This window comes from Parasteatoda tepidariorum, chromosome 11, assembly GCF_982258835.1.
Source record: "Parasteatoda tepidariorum strain Cologne lab strain chromosome 11, Ptep-v5.0, whole genome shotgun sequence".
Classification (NCBI taxonomy): Eukaryota; Metazoa; Arthropoda; class Arachnida; order Araneae; family Theridiidae; genus Parasteatoda; species Parasteatoda tepidariorum.
Window position 1 is genome coordinate 10505260 of NC_141765.1, and position 23930 is coordinate 10529189.

At 28.4% G+C, this 23930-nt stretch overlaps 1 protein-coding gene across 6 annotated transcripts in view; it reads right to left on the bottom strand.

Annotated features, from left to right (window-relative positions):
* LOC107437280 (tyrosine-protein phosphatase 69D) overlaps nt 1-23930 on the bottom strand; it is a 485726-nt gene that overhangs the window by 258207 nt on the left and 203589 nt on the right. The gene's annotated exons all lie outside the window — the stretch shown is intronic.

Genomic DNA, 23930 nt, shown 5'->3' on the forward strand with positions numbered 1-23930 from the left:
ACTGAAACCGAAACAAATAAGAAAATGCCTGAAGACAGAAAATAAAAGTGGTTATGTTAATTAAATGAATCTTTGAAAAATTGTAGAAATATAAATAAATGATTTAAATGTGTTCCTTTATTGTATGTTAATCTATTTTTGTATTATTAATCAATTTCTTTTTGAATGACAAATAAAAATGTTAATAATAATATAAACAGGTACCACATTGCAAATTAAAAAATACGTAATTTACCTGGTGAGACACAAGATCAAGACTGTTTTTCGTCAGACGTTATTTGGCATCAATGTTTAATACCAACTCTTATCTGTTTGCATTCAAAATTTAAAATATTGTAAAAAGTATGCAGAATTCATTAAATTTAGCGAGAAATAAATTAGAAATTGAGAGTTAGGTTTTTCAAATCAAGTTATTAGAAATCAAATTTTAAACTTGAATAACATGAATTAATATTTAAGCACATAGTCGATTCCAAGATCACAAAAAAATTATTTGACTGTAGTTGAAATTTGCCTTGAATTTTTCTCGAGTCTATTTTAAAAATTAAGCTTTCAAAAATATATAAAATTAAATACGTATAAATGAATAGCATCTTTTACAAATAACTCTATTTTATAACCGTCGTTGAACAGGCGACCTAATTTTTTGGGTTTACGACTACTAATGTTCAACTCCGTTTTGAACCTAATCCAGAAGACAAGGAAATTCCTGGATCACGTATTGAGAGGAATTTGCCTTCGTTGAGGGCTTTTTGGTGGAACTAACCCTCATTTGCGCTACATGAAGAGGAAAACCAGTGAAACCTCCCAGGGTTAGTCCGGCGGCAATGCTTCTCTAATCCCTGATCCGTCTACCACTGAGGATATTTTACAAAAGCACTGTGGGTGGTGCAAGACGGATGTGGAATTCGTATCGATTGCTGGGATTCAAAACCGGCTCGCCTCATTGGAAAGCGAACGCTTTATTCCCTCAGCCGTCATATAATTTGTAACATTTAACTTTTAGTTCAATTATATTTATTGTATTTAAAATATTATTCAAGCTATGATAAATAAAAACTGTTTTTTTTCCGCTGAAGTATAATACTCAATAAAAACATTTGTATTTTTAATTGAATTATTCATGTGCCCACATTATTACAGTAATTTACAACTATATCACATTTATATTATACCGAATGAAATTTATTAGTGCAATAATGCGTAATCAGGAATTAGGCATTCATCAACAAAAGCCTTATTTCTTTATGATTAAAATTTTCTAGTTGAATTCCTTGTTCTTTTATCATTTTTATATTCTCTAAGGTAAACATTAAGCAAACGTAGTTTTTCGTTAAAATGGAAAGAAAAAAAAAAAGAAATCTGTCCGGAACTAAGTGAAAAGAGTGCCGTAATAGGCGCAATCAAGTATAGAAAAAAAATCAAGCAATAGGGGTGAATAAAGCTAATTCTTTAAGCGAGAACGGAGTATTTAGTGCCAATCCTCATTGTTAAGAAAGGTCTTCTGGGACGAACTTGAGTGAGAGGGCTTTCTTAAATGTTTGCAGCCCATACTCAGGGGATTCAGTTAATTCCATCTTATTTCAGATAAAGAGATGCGAGTTGTCAAAGTATTTCAAAATAAATGTTATCCATGTCTTTTTTGCTAAGTAATTTTAATTCTAAGTAACGAGTTAAATTTCATACTTCGTTATAAGACGAAATAATAAATATTGACTGAAAGACAAGCTAATTTTAATTCTAAGTAACAAGTTAAATTTCATGCTTCGTTATAAGACGAAATAATATTTGACGGAAATGCAACCACCAAAAACAGAACTTTCCTAACGCATGCTAGTTGCCTTCACACTCTTAAAAAAGGCAGCATGTCAGTTGTCATCTAGTGGCATATCTTTTTTTCTGTAATTTACTTGGGTTAATAAATATATACAATCTATGTTTTTCCAGATCGTTTATTTTGTTAAGAAATCTTTTACAGACCCCGGCGTCAAAAGAACCTAAGAAAGGGGTAAGTACCCTTTACATATCTTTTCAAATTATTATTTACATCGAAAGCAAAAATATTGATTGAAAGACCAGCTCAGTTTTAATAAAAAATCAGTCTTTAATAATGTTTATAAAGATATGGGAGTTGTCAAAGCATTTCAAAATAAATGTTATCGATGTCTTTTTTGCAAAATAATGTTAATTCTAAATAACAAGTTAAATTTTATACTTCTTTATAAGAAGAAATAATAAATATTGGTTGAAAGACAAGCTTATTTTTAATAAAAAATCTGTCTTTAATAATGTTGATAAAGATATGGGAGTTGTCAAAGCTTTTCAAAATAAATGTTATCGATGTCTTTTTTGATAAGCAACTTTAATTCTAAGTAACAAGTTAAATTTCATACTTCGTTATAAGGCGAAATAATAAATATTGGCTGAAAGACAAGTTAATTTTTAATAAAAATTCAGTGTTAATAATGTTGATAACGAGATGGGAGTTGTCAAAGCATTTCAAAATAAACGTTTTCGATGTCTTTTTTTGCTTAGTAAAATTTGTCAAGTTAATTTACGATGTTTTTTTCTGCTAAGCTAAGTTTGCATTTCAAATTAAACGTTTTCGATGTCTTTTTCGCTGAGTAATTTTAATTCTAAGTTACGAGTTAAATTTCATACTTCGTTGTAAGATGAATAATTAATATTAATTGAAAGACAAGGTAATTTTTTTTAAAAAAATGTCCTGATAATATTAATAAAGAAATAGGATTTGTCAAAGCTTTTAAAAATAAACGTAATTGATATTAATATTTTTAACTTTTTTTTGCGAAATACTTTTACTTCTAAGAAAAGAGTTGAATTTCATATATCGTTAAGAGACGAAACAATGAATATTGATTGAAAGACAAGCTAATATTTGATAAAAATAGTATTTAATCATTTCAATAAAGAGACAAGGTTATCACGGGAGGTCAAACCATGTCAAAATAAATGTTACCAATACCTTTTTTTCGCGAAGTAATCGTAATTCTAAGTAATGATTTAAATTTCATATTTCGTTAACTTTATTTTGATAAATAATTTTAATTCGAAGCAATGAGTTAAATTTCATACTTCTTTATGAGATGAGAGTACAGATATTTGTCGAAAGACAAGCCAATGTTTTAAAAAATAGTCTTTAATAATACTATTCAAGTTTGCCAGCACAAAAACATGCAGATTATAAATATATGTTTTCAAATTTTACATTTATTTTCATACATGTTAATATGTTTTTATCCTGTTACTATTTTGGAAAATCTATTTTGTTATTGAAATAAATGAATTTTCAGTTATTATGTGGGTGCGTCTTAGGAAGTAAAATTTCAGTTTATTCAAAGTTTTTAAAATTTTTAAAAATTATAAAATGATAAACATTGAAAAAAAAACATAACTTGAATAAAGCAGGATCTTATTTTATGTTTTTTTAACATTTTATTATTGATTTTGAATACTAAGTTGAATAAAAGTGCTTTACAAGAAAACAAAAAGGTGAATATGTTACAAATGGAAAGGAAGAAACTTTAATTCATTGTGAAATAAAATTAAACAATGTAATTAAGATGCATGGTTTTGTTTTATTTTTTCAAAATGTACATAGGCGTGAGATAAATAATGTTTTGGGGTTAATTAAGGATTGTTTGCAAGCGTACTAAACACACTTTTAAACAACATTTAAAAGTATTTAAACTATTTCATACCTTAACAAATTAATATAATTATGGTATTGAAAAAATAAAAAAAAATGTTTTTGAAAAAAAATGAAGCTATTTCGTCACGTTAATAAAGAGAATATACGATACCTCTAAAAAGTTTTATATGTTTTCTTATTTGTCAGATTCTTTCGAAAAGTGACACACCCAAATAACATCTCAAATACTTTCTACTGCATATCTTAGCCAAGCCCACATTCATGCATGTTTTATTACAACGAATTTCAATCAGGAATAAGGCTATCACATAGAAAAATAGGTTTAAAACCCGATAATTTAAAACAAAAGTAAAAATATGAACTTCACATTTTCTGACATTTGAAATTATATTTGCATATTTATCGCCATTAAAAAAGGCTATAACTGAAAGATTAAATATAATTGATAACAAAGCAAATTAAAATAAATTTTTAAGAGTTATGTATCATTTAAACTGTTATTAAGAGTAAATTGCAATTTTCAAAAATTTTGTATAAGTACTTAGTGCTTAAATACCATTTTGAAAAGCGAACTTTGTTCTGAATATTGTATAGTACACTTAAAATCGTCACTGAAATCAAATTCATGAAAATAATTAAGAAACTTACAAAGTAAAAATGTTTATTTGAATTTATTAAAATAGCTTAAAGAAAATTACAAAAAATATGAAAAAGCGGAGAAGTTTTTAAATTTAAAATAATAATTTCTCAAACCACCACTGACCTAAAGGGTTAAAAAAAACATCATAACTAATTTTTAATAATGAAATTCTACTATTAACTGTACTTTTATTTTAAATAAATCATTAAAAAAGAGTTTCCTAATTAAACATTTAGGATTTCTCGACGTAAATATATATTATACTTCTTTCTTTGATATTGTTTCATTGCTTTATTTATGAATTTTTGCAGAGTATTTTTATAGGGGATTTTTTTAAAACATTTTAGCACATATGTGTTTAGTTCGTGTTTTTCTTTCGCTTAAATTAAATTAAACTTATTTATCTATAGAACGCATAAAATTAGGTTATTAAACACTGTATAGTTCTACATATAAAAAAACTGAAATGGAAGAACAGATATAAAAATTTATTTATTACAAAATGATTAACTTAGAAATTTTATTTGAGCTTTATTTTTAATTAGAAAATTCAGTTAATTACATATTATATAATAAAAAAATGCAATATCTACAAATGTAATATATAAAATAGCATAAATATATTATTTAAGCGTCAAAAATAATCGAAAATAAAAAGATACGCAAATAATCAAAATACGCTCTTTTGTCTTCGAAAATTAAAATTTTTTAAAATGGATAATGGAAAATAATCGATAGTACAGAAAATTTTTAATTTTAAAAGGTGTCACTGAAGCAAATATTTTGCTATATTTCTGTAGTTTCCAATGAATTTACGTAGGAGTTACGAGCAAACTGACATGTACTAGGTATTCTATTATTATTTTCATTTCTACTTTAAATATCAATATAATACTTGAAGCTATAATGGTAATAATGTTTTGAAAAAAGTCTCAAAGACTGCACAAAAAGATACTTAGAATAACCAATTTTTTTTGCAAATAATCAATCAAAACAGAAAATAAATACATCTATGCTGGCTGCCTTGAAATATGTTTGTTTTTAATTTTTTTCTTTTAAAGTTGTAGACACTATAAATGTTTAAAACTCGCATTAAATGATAAAATTTGAAACATTCCCTACTACATTATTTACCCTACATCATTATTTTTAACAAAGTTCTTGAAACTTTTCTCCTCAATAAAAATATCATGAAATTTATATTCATAATTATAGAAACTTAAAATGATCTTTTGAAGCCAAAGAAAAATAAAAGCGAAATAAATTCTGAAAGTGAAACAAATGGCAAATGGATTTTACCTTCAAATGAATAATTAAAACCAAATATAGAGGTCTTTTGTTCGTATTGAAAGGTAGGACTAAACTAAGAAAAAACTATGGTTATAACTACAAAAATATGGTAAAATATACCGTGCTTCTGACTCTATGAGAACACCAAAATATTCGGTAATTCTTACCGAAACGCTTTATTAATGATTTAGGTAAAATTAACAATAAAATATGGTTTTATAATATGAGATAAAATTTGGTAAATGGGGTAAAATTTGGTAATTTTATCACGATTTCCTTTCTTAGAGCGTGACATAAAAGCTAAATTTAGTTTTCATTTTCGTATTTACTATTTCTAAATGTGTGGTACTAAGAACTATAGTTTTAAAAACCTGAATTTCCGGTAAGCACCGTTACTATATGAATGGAAAAATTACCTAATGAATGGACTAAATGCCGCATATTTTGATTTTATTAATTAAAACTAAGGCCTTTTTCCACTGTCTTTACCATACAGTGCGGTAATTTTACCAGAAACTTTTTTCGCGCAAATGCATGAATTAGGCATAACTTAAATATTAAGCTAAAGGTAAATTTTTTCTCTACAGTATTTGTTTCAAACTCTACGAATTTGTTGACTCACAGACAGAAATCTGATCCATGAATCTGATTACATATCTGATCCATGAATTTCGCTTTTCGTTCATTTTTTAATAAAAGGATGTTCAAGAGTTAAAACTTTTAGAGGTAGCTGAAACTTCTTTGAAATAACTATTAAGGTCTTTTTGAGAAAGAGAGATTGAAAGTTTGAACATAAGTTACTATTACTTTAACTGAAATCTTAAGTCAAATATTTTTATTTATATGTGACTTTTGCTATTAAAAAAGCATAAGTTTTCAAATAACTTATTAAACCATGTTGATAATTTCAAAATTTTATTTTTAAAGCAAAAAAGGTGATTTTCAGTTATTTCCATTAAGTCATAGAATATGTTTATTGAAAAGAGATTCGAGCCATTTTGAGTATAACTAAATGGTTAAATAATTTAAATAGGTAACTTTAAAAAAAATATTAAAAACATTAGAACAATGTCATTCAAGATTTCTTTACATTAAATTTTAATACAATTAGCAATAACCTGTTACCAACATTGCCCAAGCAATTAAAATCATTGAAAAAGTTTCTATCTATAATTGAAAATGAATCTAATGAATGCTATTTTCTTTTAAATATTATATGCTTTTTTTCATGTAAATTCATCACTAAAATCAACAGTTTCAAAACAATAGGATTTACAATAGTTAACAACTACACTATTACTTGTATGTACGTTGTTAATCCATGGCAACAAATTAAAACATAATATGGACTCTGTATCTAAAAAGTCCATGGTCCACCATATCATTTCTAATTTCTTCTTTAATTTCATGTAAGCATATTTGTCTAATTGCGTTGACAAAAAAGGTAAAACTTCGAATTTAATTTCCTTAAAACAATCATCTCTTCAAAACATCTTTGTTTCAGGAGGAGAGAGTATTTTTGATAAATACACTGCTGGCCACCCAAATTGCAACACCAAGAAAGACAAGAGATATGACAACAAAATTTATTTCGTAGATAACATGTTGACCAAGTATCAAATGATTAAATTTATAGACTTCTGTGAAGTGTGGTTCCTGCCAAAATCAGTAGCCAGAGTAACCGCCACTATTGGAGATCACCACTGCCACACGCCTCGGCATTGATTCAAAGAGACTTTGGATGTGTTCTTGGGGTACAGCAAACCAAGCAGCTTCCACACGTTGCCAAACTTAATCTGGTGTGGCAGCTGGGAATGTAATCTCGTTGAGCAATCATGGGCCACATGTTTTCTATCGGCGAAAGATCCGGAGAGCGAGTTGGCCAGGGAAGCAATTCAATCTGGCGATTGACGAAGAACCCTTGGACAATGCGTGCCACGTGTGGTCACGAATTATCCTGTTGAAATATGGCTGTGGGCAAGCTCTGAAGGTAAGGAAGGACAACTGGCTCCAGCACCTCGGAGATGTAGCCCTGACTGTTTAAAGTACCGGCAATGCGTACTAGAGGAGTGCGAAAATGATATCCAATACCGCCCCATACCATAATACCGGGTGCAGGACCAGTGTGGCTGTGCATAACGCAGCAGTTCAGTATCCTCTCTCCACGGTGTCTCCAGACGCGAATGCGACCATCGTGGTGTTGCAGACAGAAGCGTGACTCGTCAGTAAAGACAATTTCATTCCATTCTGTCGTCCACATCCTTCTTTCATCGCACCATTGGTGGCGGAGACGTCTAGGGCTCTGCGTCAAGGGTAGACGAAGCAGTGGACGTCTTGCAGACAGACCACTCTGCTGTAAACGGCGTCGATTGGTACGCGCAGACACTGGTTGATGCCCCTTGGGAAAATTTGACATAGAGAAGCCTATGGTAATCTATGGCAACCTATGGCTACCATTGAAATTTGTATGGCAAGATACCATACGCCTATGGTTACCATAGAGATTTGTATGGCACAACCCCATAAGCCTATGGTTACCATAAAGATTTGTACGGCAGTATACCATAGGCCAATGGTAACCATAAGGATTTTTATGGCACGTCACCATTGGCGTATGGCAACCATAGAAATTTGTATGGCAGTATACCATAGGGAAAAACTGATCTAGATCCCCACCAACGAAACAACATCTCCTATGGAGTCTTCAAAAACATCTTCTAAAATAAATAAGTATCCATTTTTTCACCCCGAAGTTAATTATATTCAACATGTATTCCCACAAGGCATTCCTGGTGTGTCTTTTCTGTCCTCAGGGTGGCCAATTTTTCCATTTTTGAGAGTTTGAAATCCGATGTTCTATTGATTTAGGCTTAGAGTATCAGACCGCCATATTAACGTGTCATCCACTACAAGTGGAATCTTTCGCTAACTTAGGCTACTTATTTTAATATTTTTTTGATTTCATTCTTGGTCAAAAACATTTTATTGCAAACGCCTATGCGATTATCCATCTGAATTTATTAAGTTTTGAATTTCCGGCTGTCTGGTACTTTTATTATCGGTATCTTTTCAAAATATGTCACGATTGGGTATAGGTTTTCGCTATGTTAAATTTTGACATTTGTTAACGCTGACTTTGTACACTTTAATTATCTTGCTGTTTATATTTTTATCTAAATTTTTTATATTTTTCTCCCAACTGTTTCTGATTAAACGACATCTTTCTTTTTATTTTATCCCCTCCCTCTGATTTTATATAAATTTTTAAACTCACATCACTTCTCCATTATTAATGGTGATCTATTCCCCATAACAATTTGTAAACAATCTTCATGATGAAAAATGCAGTTAAGTGCTTATCATCAAGCCAGATCCATCATTTCTTTAATAATTAAAATTTTTTAATTCTTTTAACTTGTTCGGTGACAATTTCATTTTATTGCTGTCATATATGCCAGTGTTTACATTCTCATTAGTTTTAGATTTTAATTCCACTTATGTTCTTGCAATGCTTTTTTACATTATCTTACATATGTTAGGGTTTTATATTTTTATTTTGTGTTTAATTTTTGCTTGCCATTAAATTGTTTTTTATCATGTCTCTGTGTTTTACTATCTTACAACTAATGTTTCGTAAGTATCCACATATATTTGTACAATGTTCTGTTACATATTTATACATAGCTTAGGGTCATCACTTAATTAGATTTGCTGGATTATTGGTTGACAATTGTTTTGCTTCAATATCATCAACGGGACAGTCCCTGGCCATATCATCTGCTGCTGTTGCCAAAAATGCTTTTAACAATTTAATCTTTCCTTAGGTTTACAACTTTTTCGTCATTGCGATTTCCTATACCCAATTAATTTTTATTTACTATCGCTGACCTGTCAATTTGTCAATAGCAATTATTAATTTTTCCAATTTTAATCGTGTCTTAAACATGTTTTGTATTTACCAATGTTTCTATATTGCGTTCTCTTTTCTAACTGTGCTTAACACAACTCAACATAAATTTTCTGTGTTTTATATCCCTCACTAGTAGGGGATCAACTAATTTAGCCTGTTTTCTATTCTTAGCTTTTCATAGTTTAATACCATCCTTTTTATAGATAAAACTTTGTTCACATGCCACCACTGGTTGCACCGTTACATATTCGGCTTTCGTCCTGTTTGGTCTATTTTAAAGTAATTTTGCTTCGACCACCGGCCCCACTCTTTATCTTTTGAGTTTTCATAGAATTTTATTGTTTTAGTGGTCTGTTTAATTTTTAGCTTAGTATCACATATCAAAATTTAAAAAATTTTCATACTCGCTCCGACCATCGGACCATTATTTTATTTCGCTTTCTTTTAGGTTCCTCTAATATCTGACGCTTATCTAACTAATTATGATACCAATCAATCAAATTAACGTTTTTTATACTCGCTCAGACCTCTGGACCCACTTTCTATTTTCTTGTTTTTTACAGCTTTAACAAATAATGGTTGCCTGTACTCAATATATTTTGTTTCTAATCAATGTAACCAATATTTTCCCCACTCGCTCCGACCACCGGACCCATTTTCTAACGGTTAGTACTAACCGTTTAAAATTTATTTGAATAAGAACAGCACTCAGAAAGGATTCTGCAAGTAAAACAGGGGAAGTTTATCAAAGAATTTTTTTTTTAAAAGAAAGCTTCCTGGATATATATTTATTCTACAATTATTAAGTTTTGCATTTTTAATATCCATTGCGAAAGATTCTTGTAAGTAATTATTTTTTGATGTATGGTAAAATAACAACGAGAAATGTTTCCATAGCTGTAAGGCAAAGGTGTACCATAGCCTATGGAAAAATATTTCTTCATAAGATGTAGCACAGCTTAGTTTTATGGCAAAAATTTGCCATATGAAAAAATGCCATAGGATATTCCTATGGGGTTTTGCCTATGGTTAAAATTTTGCCATACACTTTTGCCATATACGTATGGCAAAATTTTGCCACACATGCATGGCAAAAATTTGCCATATGAAAAAATTCCATAGGATATCCTATGGGGTTTTGCCTATGGTGAAATGCATGTCGTAAATTTCATGTTATTTGCATGCTTCCTTCAGGGTGTTGCATTTACGATGGCCAGCAGTGTAATTCAGACCAGAAAATTCTTAAATACTCTGTCAATTGAGATGTTGGAAAAATCCCTTTTTTACGCACAAATATATTTTACGTCACCAAAAAAGTTTTCATTTCTATAACTTTACTTAAATTGATAAAAATCACTCCCTACAAAAAAAGAAAATGGACAACAAAAAACATTTTGAGTAAATAGCTGAAAAATATTACAACCTATACCTATTAATTCTAAAAGAAAATAGGTTTTGACAATGTCAGTAAAAAAACTTTACATTGCGAATACAAAATTTTTATTGTTTAATAATTAGCTTGAAGAATTTATTAAAGAATTTACTTTTATTCATTGACATTTAAAATTAAAATATATACTTTAAATAATTAATTTCCTAAAAATGTAAAGGTTTTTATTTAAATACCTCCTCTTATTTACTTTTCTTAAAAATGTATTTTTAGCCTAAAAAAAGGATGGGTAGTTTTATCTAACTAAAATTGAACAATTATTAAAAACTCTTATATGAAAAACTGCAATTTTTTTACATTATTTCAAATTTTACATAATTAAGCAAACTTATCTTTTTTAAATGAAAATATATCAAGCGAATAAAAATAATAAATCCCAAGGAAATAGAGAAAAGATTTAAATGAGCTCTTGTAAATTCATTTTTTGTAAAGCTTGAGAAAAATTTTCTCCAAAAAATTAAGTTATTGATTTTTCTGCATTTGAATAATACATCTTTTAGAGGATTTAGAATAATAATATTGGAATTTGTTTATACCTGTATTCAACAAGAAAACTTCTTCATTAAAAAAGGTAATATAACATGAAAATGAAAAATTAGATTGAAATGACCGATTATTGTAAAAAGCGCAAAATTGTTTCCAGATTTATTTTTTCAACAAAGAATTAGTTTATTCATCATATTTTAGTTTTTAATTAGTATTATATGAAGCAAATTGCAATTGTTTTTCTTCATTTCACTTCATTTTTAGACTTATTTAGAGTGATTTTATTTATATTTTGTTTTAAAATAGAAATTCTACTTTTTATTTACCATTACGGCAATGCATTTATGCTTAATTGAACCTATAAAACAATTAATGGAAAAACAGAGAAATTCTCACAGAAAACGAATTTTTTCAGTTGTTTTTACAAAGTGCTCAGCAGGATAATTTTAACTATATTATTGTCTTTAAAAGAATTTGATGCTTTATGCCATTATATTTATTTTAAGAATACCTATAATTTATTTTAAGAATAAACTAGAAAACTTCAAGTTTCTAAGTGCAAAACTAACTACAACACTATCATTATTTTCGAATTGCCAGCGTAACGAGTGTTTAATTGAATACAGAAGGGTTCAAAAGCTTTGAGACGATAAGTATTTCGGTTCTAACTTTTTCAGTAAAAAAGATTTTTTAAAGATCTAAATGAGTAGTTTTTAGCTTCAGTCATCCTACAAGGGGAATAACTAATAATAGACTTGACAATTTTTAATTTAGCAAACAACAATGGATAATTTGAAAAATTGAAATCCAAACTTTTGAGACGATTCAGTTTTTCTAAACTTAAATTAAAATTAATCACAATAAGGTAAGAAAATATATAACATTTTTAATGCTTCGTTTTATATACTTTCGCTTTGATGACTTCCGTCTGGTCATGGAATTAACGAGGCCTTCTAGAGTGGACTAAGGTATTTTCGCCCATTTTGACCGAAGATCCTGAAGTAGTTTTTCCTTTAAAGAATGCTTCCGAGCCTCGACCTTTCTTTCGATGAATTCTTAACGGTGTTCTATTAGATTCAGGTCAGTTGAATGACTCGGCTAGTTCAAAATTCCCAATTGTCGCAATTTTGGAGGATCATTATCCTATTATCCACGAGGTATCTTTGTACGAGCATAACGTACCGTGTAAACTTTTAAAATATTTTTATAGACGTATTAATCCATAGTCCGACGTGTGCGATGCCATTATGATGGAAAGCTCCCTAGACAATTACTGATTCGGTTCCGTGTTTCACTGTTGGTTGGTGGAACCGGGTATCCATTCAGGAGCTTTTTGGACGATGAGTAATATGTCGGCCATCACTGCCAAACAAATTGAATTTGGAATCATCACTCCTATAGAGCTTCTTCAAATCTTTAGTTGCCCATCCTTAGTGCCCTTTTTCAAGTTTCAATCGGATGTATGATAAAGTTCCTTTACAGTTTTTTTTTATTAATCTTTGTGCCAATAGGTGGCAGCATGAGTCTTAAAATTTATACTAATGACAGTGAAAATAAACCTTTTTTTCTAAACTTTTAATATTTTTATATAAATGTAATAATTAATTTTATTGTTCAATATTATAATTGTAACTAAGAATAAGTATTATGTAAGCCTTTAATTTTATACATTTCACTTTTTGATTGTAAATTTAAATTATACACATTAACTGTATGGTGGCAACCCACTGGGTGAGATGATGGAAAATGATTATGTTGGTACATGCTGTTGGTGTTCAAGTGATATGGAAGTTGGTGACAACAAAAAATGGATGGTGTGATGGCTAAGATCATATGATGTGTGGAAGTTAAGTACAGAGGTAATAAATTAATAGCTTTCCCGTGAAATAGGGAATTTCTACGAATAGAGTATGTTTTGGTGAAAATGAATTTCGGTGCTGTTCACATCAAAGGACTCTGAATTATGGTACCCATTGCTAGCTTCCACATGTGGTGGATATCCATAGCACGTGTTGTTCAATCTCCATCTGCATAAGTGTGGCTAAAATTATAGCAAGGCAATTATGGTAACTGTATATCCTTTCGCTCATTTTGAATTGATAAGTCAGTGTTTGATGGCAAACCAGAGGGTGCCATATGTTGATGTATTGTGTAATCAAGAGTGCTAAATGTTTTTATGCTGGATGAATAAGGGTAGCTATGTATATAGCAATGAAAGTATAGTGACTGTATATCTATTCTATCATGATGAAATTGGTAATCGAGTGTTTGTGGTGGTCCGATCAGAGGGGACCACATGTGCATGTATTGAGAAATTAGAGTGCTAATGATTTTTGTACGGTCCCTTAAGGACTGTTTTCTTTTAAACTTTATAAACCTTTTATTTGTTTACTACCTCAAACTGTATTTATTTTAGTATGGTATGATGATAGTGTTATTTTTTTACTTCACAGATAAACGGGTAGGGTATCCCACGCTGGAGAATTGGGGGATCATTAATAATTAAATTAGGTTAGGAAGGTAATACACAACGCGATGTTTAAATTTTGAGGAATAACGATACAATACGGTACACGGATCAACATATTCTTTGTCCGGCTGTGAGCTTTTTTTTTTAATTACAGGAACCAGTGCACACATTCTAGCTACCTTCAAATGATGTCTCATGGTGTGTTTACTCACTGTGACTGTGCGTGTGTGTGAGTACACCTCAGAACTTGTGACAAGTTGGTTTACAGCTAAACTTTGAAATATCCGAGTCAATCACCTGACCTGAATCCAATAGAATAGTAAGAACAACATTCATCGAAAGAAAAGTCGGGGAATGGAAGCATTCATGAAAGGTAGAATGATCTTCAGACGGATGGTCGAAAATCCCTTAGTCCAGTATTCCTCAACCTTTTTATCACCACGGACCTGTCAACGTTTGATAATTTTGCAGCGGCCCGGTGGGGGGGGGGACGTTGATTGTTTATATTTTGAATTATTTTGGTTTATAAATTTTTATTTAATTGTATTTAAACAAGCCTTCAAAATAAAATACAGCTACACCAAAAAATAAATATAAAGTGATTTAACATTTTAACTTAGTAGAACGTTAAATCAATGACAACGCTGAGCTTGTTTCTTTGCAATGAGACGGTTCCATCTGGGGGTAATCGGAGACAATGACACCCGAAGTGTGTTGCTTTTGTCCTGTTTGTTTCGTTGTTTGTTTTGGTTGCTCTTACTGCAGAAAACCCAGCTTAACACAGATAAGTTGTCGGAAATGGCAATAGGGATTTAAGTACTGTGTTGGCAATCTCGGGGTATTCTACCTTCGGGGCCCCCTTTTTCTTAAATAAATAAAATTTTAATGGAACACATATATTTTTAATTTGGGGTACATACCAAGGAGTTTAAATTCAGTTTCAATGAAATGGGCAGCCTGGTACCATTTGATCTACGGACCGGTACCGATCGACTGAGCGAGGGTTGGGGAACACTGCCTTAGTCCACTTAGAAGGCCTCGTAAATTCCGAGCGATAACAGTGTGACGCAGTCATCAAAGCAAAAAGATATGCAATGAAGTAATAAATATTTGCTATATATATTTTTTTAATCTTAAGATGATTAACTTTAATAAAAGTTTAGAAAAAATGAATCGTCTCAAAACTTTTGATTTTAACATATATATTACATCTGAACATGAAAAATAATACTAAAATATATTCTCATTAGTAAATAATTTGCAATTAGTATATTAGCAACTAATTTCTGAAGACAATTCTTTGCAAATTTTTGAACATTAATTTGTTGACTCTTTATACGCCCTAAATTTAAAAAAATTAATTCGTTAAATTTAAGAAGTTTGAGATACCTAATTATTTAAATTTAAGATTTATAATTATTTAAATTTAAGATTTATAATTATTTAAATTTAAGAAATTTAAGATTTAGAAAGATTTTAAGTTTCATTAAAAACTTCTATTTGTGCTAGATCCATTAAAATAAGAATGGTTGTCTTTAACAAGTAAGCTTATTCAAAATTCATTTCAAATATTTTTCAAGTCAGTTGTTTTACTAAATCTTTTTTCCCTGTTAAATACAACTCAACTCATATCGGATATTTAAAAGAATATCAATTTTAAAACTTGAGCCAAAAAAAGATTTTTTTAGCATTAAATATTCGTGCTTCTGCAACTTTCGAAATTTATTCTCTTTCGGCTAAAGTTAATGCAGTATTGATCAACTTTTTTCTCTCTTAATGAGCTGTGAGAGCAGTGTTTTAGATAAATTAAACTTTAAATACTTTCGAAGCTGACAGACGATTTTTTAAGAAAGAAAAATTATTGCTATTTTTCCTATCCGACTTCAAATGAAATGAAAACTATTTTTTCTAATACAAAGCCAAACCTAGCATGATTCAAATAAAAAATTTTCGTTTTTAAATCCTTTTTTTTTTTCTTCTTTGTGTATCTAATCTATAGAGAAGGAAAGAAAACAAATGACGAGTGGATTGAAAGAGCTGGAAGCTTATACTCGTTTGTCAAAGGAAGTCTTAGAATATGGTATCTCCACGAAAGGTCTCAGGTGCCTCATCATCCGGTATTTTCTTCTCTTAATCGCTCTGATAGTACAAAAATAAGATAGATGGGAGTAGAAGAGAAAAAAGATAGGCAGTTGATGGAAACTAATATTAATATTTCCATGTAAAATAAGAAGATAATGTACTAAAATCATTTTTTATGGCTAAAAGTTTGTAGCCAGTGATGTAAGGATTTTATAAAAAGTTAAAATATTGTCAAAACACACAAAATAATGAATTGAAGAATATATTTTAGGGATAGAATGACGATGCATTTACATTATTAACTTACTTTTCAGGTATTTCAAGCTGGTAAAAAATTTAAGATATCTTTGATTTGAAAGAATAATAAATAAATTTCAAAAGATGAACAATAAAAAGTTTAAGAAAATAAATGTTGAAACATCATTTTAATTGCTGAAGAAGCCAAAGTATCAATTCTTTGAAAAAAAAAAGTACGCCAAAATAATAGATAAAGTTTTAGATTTTTAAGATAGGAAATATTTAAGTAAGTGGACAGACTAAAGCGAAAAACAACGCGAATAAATCACAAATCGAGTTAGTATTGAAAAAAAAAATTTTTCAAAAACAATTTTTTTCAATTGCTTTAGATTCCCTTGAAATTTCATGGACTTAAAAATTAATTATTTAGACTACAGTCAGGCTTAGTGTGAGCATACAATGCTTCGAATCAAATTTTCAATATTATTTAGTTACATATATAAATACGCTTTGATATGACTTGAAAAGAAATTGCTGACATTTTATCAAGTCTTTCATTAACCAATTTTAAAGGCTTAACATAATATAATTAACAATGCGATTGATAACTGGGATACTTCCATTCTTTAAAATTCATTATTTTTTTGGTGGCGATTTTTAATAAATAAAAGGTAAAATGCCATTACTTTAATTTTTTTTATTAAAGAATTCGATTTTAAAATGCTTCATTGTTAAAATTTAATTTATTAACAATCAGGAAAATCGTTAAAAACATGTTAGGCCGAAAAAAAAGTAAGTTTAGAAAAAACTTTAAAAAAGTATTGAAATTGTTTCTGTATATTATCAAATATATAGTTTAAACAATGAATTGAAAAAAAAACTAGAGTGTATTTTAATTAAAAAGTAAGCGAAACCATTAATTAAACAGTAAACGAAAAACCATATTTATCAATAATATTTCAGATTAACTTCATAATATATTGAAGTAAAGAGAGAGATATTTTACGTAGATTTTGCATAACAGAAGTTAATGTTTACAACAATTTTTTAAAAATAAGCAACAATATAGCTATTACACTTTTCGAAGTTTTTAAATCATCAACACGTACTTAAAAATAAAACTCACTCCATTCTTTTCAGTTTTCTATTTTGAAAAGTCTAGAAAGCAATTAGTGACTGAAAATTTTGTGCAATAATTAAAATGGAAAAGGAAGTTTCAGTTAGAAAAAAAGAGCCAAGCTCTAAAAATTCCTAAGGCTCTCTTCTAACTCTACTGCCACCTCAGTTTTTGTCAGCACATCCATTTTAACGTATTGATTTTTTATTGAATTTAAGAGCTCAATACTTTCCATTTTTTTTTCACTTTTCAGCCACAGTTAGCTCTTTTATTCATACTTGAGAGAATAATTTCATTGATGAATTCAAATATTTATTCAATTTCTAAAACTTTATGGTTGAATAAAAAGCTCCATTTCTGAAACAAAGTAAAGTTTTTCAAAAAGAAAACTTTCATTTATTTATTTTTAAATTTAGGTTCCGTAACAAAGTGGCATTTAAAATTATTTCTTGACTAAACCCTTCAACAATAAACTTTAAAATATATTATATTTTAATGGAAAAACTTTGTTTTTTTCATTTTTGAATGTATAGCCTAATTTTATGCTAACATTTCCATAAGAAAAATATTAAAATTGGCTTCGAATTTTACGCGACCTGAAGGCTAGAAAGGGAGAATAATTTATCTTACGAAAGAAGCTTTTATCTATTTTAATTTCTTAAAAAAATAATTTTAAAGTATGAAAACATTTCAAGAATTTAACAGATGTCAATTTAAAAAATAGTTTGCAGAAAAGGTATTTTTTTGCTTTTAAAATAATTTTAATAGTGTTGGTATATATCGGAATTCTAATATTATTGTATCGATACGAAATATTGATATTTTACGATATATTGCGATATTTTGCAATTTATTTAATTTACACTATTTTCAGCCTGATCAGCACCTAAAGATTTACCAAATTTGGCTTATCATTTCTCTCAACGTTATACCAATATAATACCAACACTATTAAAATTATAACACTCAAAAATGGTCTCAACACTTACGATAATATCGCTTTCGATAATCACTCAAACTACTCCATGCCTGAATCTGAGCTTCTGAAGTTATTTTTAAAAGTTGTAAAATTTTTAAATTCAGTAGTTTTTGAAAATTATTTTTATTTTGTAGCTCAGTATTATTGCTCAGTAATTGTCACTTCGTATCATGAACTAGTGTAAAATTTATGAAATGCTTTTTTTTATGTTTTGTTTCAAAAATTCGTAATATTTGCAAAATGCTGGCGATAAAAGAATACTGGCACTCTGAATGGAGTCTGTGGTTGATAAAGGTCATCTAAGGATCATTTACATAATTTGATACTGAGTACCGTAGTTTTTAGTGCCAGTGCATTTGACCGTAAATTTAAATTACATGATTTACAGAGACTTGAATATAAATTAAAAATGAAATTATGGTTTATTATTTAAATAATCTATCATTAACTTTTTAAATAATACTTATTCAGTAACTCATAAAAATGCACAGAAAAATTGAATAATATTTACCTCTATTAACAGAAAAACATAAGAAATAAAGTCGATACCTACCTAAAAAAAGAAACAGAATATTTATTAAAAGCATATAAATAAAGAACAAATTTTGATTTTTATCACTAGATACCAGAATGAAAAATAAGATATAAAATAGTTTCAAATATTTTTGAGAAAACATAGCCTAGAATAATTGCTTTCATAAATTCAGAAAACGAAAATGTAGTTCATACAGAATTTCAGTAATTTCCAATAAATATTCATTTGTATCGATTAAGGGTGTTGTACACTTTAAACAAAATTTTTGACTGCTACCAATTCTGTTAAATAAGAATCCATCGTTATATTGAGATCATATATATTCATCAAAAAATCTAATTTCGAGTTTCACCAAAGAGAAATGCCATAATCAAGAAGCTTCCAATATTTTAATACCAATTAAATATGCATTGTAAAAACAAACTTGATATGTAAAGTTTGATAAACTATTTATTATTACAAAAAACATTAAATACTGTAAAAAAATTAAAATGAATTCTTATTTAACGTTTTTATGAATAAAAGGAAAAGTAACAGTTATTTTAAAGAAACAAGTTTATCAATTACATTCTTTACCTACGTTAAAAAGACACGGGACCTTTGAAAATGAAAATTCATAATTTTATTTAAACTGCAGTGTGATTTTTTTGTTAATTTCATACATTTTAGACATATTTTGAAAAAATGTGACAATTTAGAGTGCTTTCTTTTACTAAATACTGCAAAATTGTATAAAACTATTCAAAGATTATATAAAAATAAGCAAAATAATAAAGTATACAAATATACAACTTATAAAAATATAAAATGAACAATACTATATATAAAAAATAATAAATATACTGCATAATAAATATACTGCATTATATTTATAAAAATATAAAACATGCAATATAAATTTATGAAAATATATGACATATTTCTATTAATTATGCAAAATTTCTCTCTTGCGTCTGAAATGCTAAGAAAAAAATCTCTTCTAATGTTTTTTTTTTACCACAGACAGACAACAGGAATAAAAATGAACTTAAGAATTAATTTTTGTTTAACTTTAGCTGCGTTCGAGAGAGATAACATAACAATTTTTATTTTTTTTACTATGCTTTCACTTGCACTTAAGCTTTTACAAGAAGTTTTGTAATAATTTTTTCAACAACATAACACATAGCATCAGAGCAATGGCAACTTTTATCAAACTTTTAGGAATATTAAAAGACTTTTGAAACCGAAAAAAAAAAGAGAAAATAGAAGAAAATACAAAGGTATATTTTAAAGGGAAATAACCAAACTTTTGAGCAGAATAGTCTATATAAATGTTACAATATCTTAAAGTATTTTTATTGATAAAAATATCTATACCAAATGAAAAACAATCATAAACATTACATAATAAAAAAAACATTTTTTAATAAAATACATAATTATTAAGTTCTTATTAGAACGTAAAAAATACAATTCATATGTTCATATGTAAAATTGGTGAAATCTTCAAACACGTTTCAATACGACTTTTAATAACAAAATTACACATCATCAATATACTTTATTTATTCATTTAAAAGAAATTTTCACGAGAAAAACTAATTGCAACCTATATTTGTCAGATATTTAATCGATCAACTAATTTCTTTTTCTTTAGCAGTGAAATTTGTAAATAAGCCGTAACAAAATGAAGAAATTAAATGTTCTTAACATAAGAAACAAAAAAAAATATCTAAAGCAGAATCCAGTTTTAGAAAATAACATAACAAAACATTTAAGTCATTAGGTCTACTTATTGTATTTTATTTTTAATCCCTTCAGGAAAATACTTTTATTAAAATAATCATAGTAATCATGATAACTTAGAGCATGGTATAAAATTTATTTATTTGCAAAAATTTGCTTTTAATTTTTCTATTTTTTTACTAAATGTGGTAACTAAAGCTACAATTTTGAAAACCAAAATTTTCGGCAAATTTTTGCCATATGGACGTAAAAAATTACCAAATGAATGGTTTAAATACCAAATATTAATATATATATATATATAATTTACCAGAAATGGTAAAAAAACAATACGGTAATTTTAACAGAATTTTTTTCTTCACATACTAAAAAGTTTTATATTAAGGTAAAATAATACAAATAAATGCTTTTTACTCATAATGTCTAACAAGGTTAATGGTGTTGAAATTAGTCATATTAAATTCAAATCCTTCAATACAACCTACTATTATGAGTATGAACCATAGGTAATAAATTATGTACAATGTGCCAAAAGAAAAAAGACCACCCTAAATAACTTTTGATCTTAAGGATCGTATCTGCACGTTCTAGAACTCAATTTTAATAGTTTGAGGGAGATACTTCACATATGCTAGTGCAGACAACATTTTAAGTAACGAAGTAAGTATAACGAAATCAGACACAAAAACGTACTTTCTCAGAATAAATTTACCTTTTTTTCGACGGAATTGGATTTCTGAACTGCAAAATATGAAGGGTAGCCGCAAACTGGGAAATATGGTAACCACAGTTTGGTCAAGAGAACGGTCCAAAGTTTGGGCCCCTTTAAGTTGATTTTACTTTTTACTTATTTTGCCATATCTCGCGAACTCCTTATGCGAAATGAAATTTTTGGCATACAATTATAAAATTCGTATATCCAAAGATAATTCCAGGCAAAATATAAATTTTATTAAGTATTTATTACTTTTGTATTATTTTATTTAATGATGGTCGAAAATTTTTTGAATTGTAAGGTATACAACTTTTACGCCATTTTAAGGTATGTAACTGGGGCAAAATACAAAATTTTAGCGAAATCGGTTGAATAGTTCCTGAGAAATCGAGTTTTAAATATATTACATCTTTAATATTCGATTTCTCGGTAACTAACCGATTGATTTAGCTCAACTTTCGTAATTTGATATTTAAAATTACATATTCAAAAAGATATATTTATTCAGAGAAAGTACGTTTTTGCCTCTTCTTTCGTAACTTAAAATATCGTTTGTTATAATTAATTAGTATATTTGTGGTCACCCTCTTAAACCATTAAGAATGATTGATGGAAACTGAAGATCTTGTTATTAGATCAAAGGCGATTCAGAGTCGTCCGCTTTTTTTTGGAGCACTATTTATACAATATAACATATGTGTTAACCATTCGCAATGGCTATTAAGTGAAATAACCAGATCAGATTGTACAAACATATTATCATACTAATTAACCATTTAAGTTATCATGTCTAACTATTAGTCAGACTAATTTATCCTGCAGATTCACATGTACTTATTATATTAGGACAAGAATCCGTGAAAAGTTATACTCGTTTTACAGTTGAATTCCGAATAGTATTTTCGTTTATTCAATTAAATGCTTTTCGATTCTTAGTTTACTTATCATTTTTTTTGTACAATGATTCGGTGAGAAAGTTCTTGTGCTAATAATGGAGAAATTAATCAATACACTGTAAAAAAAACTCCGTAAATCTTTAACCAGTATTTGGTGCAAAGTTTATAGCTATCCCAAAATTTAGTTAAATGGAAGATCCCTTTAGTTTAGTTACACCATAAATTGTGAAGTATGATAGAGAAATACTTCCATGGTTCAACTGGCTGCACCAAAATTTGGTTAAAGGCATAAAACTTTGATGGTGACTGCAAGCTGAACGATATTTGTTTATGACGCCATGTTTTCTTTATTACTCGCTCTCGGTGTATCGGGACGACTAATGCATGTTGTTTCAAGTATCAACTTATTTAGGTAGGTAAATGTTTTATTTGCATTAATTAAAGTTCATTTCTCTTAGGCTGACTTTTTAAATTTGATTGGCTGCATAAAATGGTTAGATGTATAGTATAAAATAACCTACTTCCGGTAAATAGTAACCTTGGCTTGCATTTGAGCGCTTTAAAAATACCATATAATGGTGAAACTTTTTTCTGCTTTTATAAAAGAAAAAAAAAGAAAGAATGGAAATCGGAGTTTTGTTTCTTCAAAATACCAACTTTTAGTGCAATCTGCTACTGATATTTGGAGCTAGTGAAAATACCAAAATATGGTGAAATTGGGCTTCATTTTATGTGCAAATGAATACCAAGTTTTGGGGCAACGTGGCTCGGAATTTTTAACAGTGTATCTTGACTTATTCCTCATGTTTTTATAAAATTGCAATACAGAGTAAATACATTAAAAAAAAGTAATACCCATGAGACTAAACAGTTATAAAGTTTAAACCTCTTATCTGTAAAGAATTGTATAAATTTCTGAAAAATAGTGTGTATGATATAATTACGTAAAAATTTAAACTTTAAAATTATACAGAAACGTAGTTCTATTAGTTAAAACAATTCCTAAAATTAAATATAAAGATTTTCTCAGAGTAGAAATGAAAATGGGAAAAAAAGTATTATTAAACTTCACTTGAATAAAACAACGGTAAGCAGCTGTTTATTTTTTATATAAATATATAAAATGAAGAACTATTTACATTTAGCGACAGTCATTTTGATACTGTTTTCGATAAAATGTAAACACTTTTATTAAATAAATCCAAGTTCCTTTGTAATAATAATCTGAAACACTAATAGGGTGATTAAAACTCTTTTTAGACCATCCACCTATTTAAGTCTATTGTTTGGACGTTTTGGTACTTTTAGCATGAAAAGAAGTATTGAAAGATGAAAAGCCTTTGAGTGGAATTAGCTTCGCTTAAAGCACGTGTATTGTAATCCATTAAATAAAAGACTTTAGAAAGCTGATTTTTTTAATGTATGTCTAAAGGAGAAGCTCAAGTTGTTTAATTATTTGAAAGGAAAATGTAATTCATTCGATATCAATATATCTGAATTAGCATATTGAATTGAGCACGGAAGGTTATTTATTAATCGTATTGATTTTTTGAATTTTATTCTCTTACGTTTATGAATGAGAGAAAAACATAAATATACGTTTCTGTATTTAAAGCATACTTGTTACTAATTTAAATATTTATCACCAAATAATAAACAGTCTTAAAATTAAAAAAATGATATTGCAAAAAGGAGGCTCTTTAGCTATTTTGGGAACTGGTG